This window comes from Engraulis encrasicolus, chromosome 10 (genome assembly GCF_034702125.1).
Source record: "Engraulis encrasicolus isolate BLACKSEA-1 chromosome 10, IST_EnEncr_1.0, whole genome shotgun sequence".
In the NCBI taxonomy this organism is placed as follows: Eukaryota; Metazoa; Chordata; class Actinopteri; order Clupeiformes; family Engraulidae; genus Engraulis; species Engraulis encrasicolus.
This window is the reverse complement of record NC_085866.1, coordinates 28,853,007-28,855,418: the sequence shown is the minus strand read 5'-3', so window position 1 is coordinate 28,855,418 and position 2,412 is coordinate 28,853,007. Positions and strand designations below refer to the sequence as shown.

The 2,412-nt window shown below is 40.5% G+C and overlaps 1 long non-coding RNA gene across 1 annotated transcript; it reads left to right on the top strand.

Moving 5' to 3' along the window:
- Positions 1-603: 603 nt before the first annotated feature.
- On the top strand, positions 604-1,264 carry LOC134456170 (uncharacterized). The gene is made up of 3 exons (XR_010036240.1): positions 604-757; positions 840-924; positions 1,060-1,264. It is a non-coding gene; the product is annotated as an uncharacterized LOC134456170 (long non-coding RNA).
- The last annotated feature ends 1,148 nt before the right edge of the window (positions 1,265-2,412 follow it).

Here is a 2,412-nt window from a genome sequence, read left to right as displayed (position 1 = left end):
TTTTGGGGGTTTTTTTTTTGTCATGTGATGCTACTATGGTATTACCATATTATTAGTAAGTGGTCTGTATGATGCCATATTTGTGAGTCAAATTCTCTCTGAAATGAATAACAAACCGAACACCAGCATTTTAGGTGCTGCTCATGACATTGCCGGCTACGTTTGGACAAGGAACTGGCCATTTTAAAATATGAGTTTTTTAGATATTCAATTTTTTATTTTTCAATTTATCATAATTCATATTCTGAGAGTAGTTGTATTCCAAGGTGATTGTGTAATATGTAGAGCCAGAAAAGAGCTTTCAAACAACACCACAGGCATCTTTTTGTGACTAACACTGACTGATATATTCAAGGCTGAATGTATAGTGTCCTACCCTCACATGTGAACCTTTCCTAGTCTGTTTCTCCCTTAATATTAGTGTCAGATTCAAACCAATGCAGTTCTGGGGTGCTACCTTGCTACTGAAAAGGCACACCAAGTATGATTTAAATCCGGGTCGGTCGGGTCCCAAAGTGTCTGATTTCACGTGAAATGACCCTCATGACAGATTTATTTGATAAGTGGAAGTGCCCGCTGATGCAGACCCAGTGTAAGTATACATGCTGGCATTGTTTTTGTGACATTTAATCTCATCTAAATCATCATGTTTTTGAACAGTGTTGGGTAGCCAGCCACCCATGTATGTTGACACAGCCAGCAGCGGGCACCCATGGCACATGGGGATGGACCCAGGAGTGGAGGATGACCCAATAGGGTGAGTTAGTGAGCTAATGTCATACACATGTAATTGTTTTAGGTGTATGGGAAATAATTAAATGTTTGTTTACATTGTACAGATGAACGTTCAGCCCACTCACTGTTGACACCAGTGACACAGTATTGACCAGATCTCCTGGAAGTGCCCCCTGACGCAGACCCAATGTAAGTATGCATGCTGGCACTGTTTCGTTTATTTAGGCTATGTAGGGCTTGACACAGTATTTGCTTTTAGTGATATGTAATAAATATTTTGTCTGATATTAAATCTCATCTAAATCTCATCATGTTTTTGAACAGTGTTGGGTAGCCACCCATGCACGTTGACACAGCCAGCACCGCGAGCACCCAGGGGCATGGAACCAGGAATGGAGGATGGTCCAATAGGGTGAGTTGCTGAGCCAATGTCAGAAACATGTAGACTATACCCTACCCTCATATGTAAACCTTCGCTAGTCTGTTTCTCCCTTAATATTGGTGTCAGATTCGCACAAATGCAGTTCTGGGGTGCTACCTTGCTATTAATCAGGCACAGCAAGTATGATTTGAAATCTGTGTCGGTCAGTGTTAATTTTGAGAGGAATTTTTTATTTAGTTTTAGTTTTAGTCTCTTGACGAAAATGCAATTTTAGTTTTAGTCACAATTTAGTCATCTAAATCATTTTTTTCTTAGTCTAGATTTAGCTGACTAAAATTCATACAATTTTAGTCGACGAAATCTAAAATAATTTTAGTCAACCAAAATATTACATTCATTTCCTCTTGTCTACACTTCTCTATAAAATTGTCAAACTAAAATACAATTTGGGGACATCAGTGATTAAAATGACATATTGTAATCATGAAATATTGTCAAAAACTGCCAGAGTGTCTTATAAGCCAGTGCGTCCAATGTGTAAAAAAAATCATGGCCACGACACTCATAAAGCTCTGTCGATATTTTACGACTTCGGGGGAAAAACGGGACTGCACGTTATGAAAAAATACTTGTTGGTATACCAGTAATCAAGAGCGTCGCGGGGTAGCCTACAGGCACCTGTTGGAAGACGTCTCTCTCTCTCTCTCTCTCTCTCTCTCTCTCTCTCTCTCTCTCTCTCTCTCTCTCTCTCTCTCTCTCCCGTGCGCGTATTGCAAGCTGTTGCATATTATTTGCTTGATGCGAAGTTGTGATAGCATACGCGCTCTCGTTGACATGGTTGTGTCCATGTTGCATGCATTCGCAAGATGTTATTGGAAAAACGCATATGAAAGCGTGGAAAGGCCGTTTACTTCCTCAGGGTCTCCGCGGATCCTTAAAAAGTCTTACTTTTAATATTTGGTTTTTAAGCTCTTATAAAGCCTTATATTTCGCCAATTTCTGGAAGTGTGGTATTATATTTACGTGGGAGGTCTTATATTTCATCTGGGTAGCTTGAGTTTCAGAAAAAAAGTCTATTTCTTTGACGCTATAAACCTTATTTAACCGGCATACGTCCCTCATAAAGATGCGGAAAAGTAGATGAAACTGATATGTGTTTGTGGCGCAGCGCAGCCCGCTGGCCACACAGCGAAGGCAGCCGCAGACCTGTGGGCGCAGCGTCTAGCCTACTTGCATGTTCTAGTAGAAACAGTCGAAAAAATATGAACGTGAATCGAGATGGGTAGATAGATGCA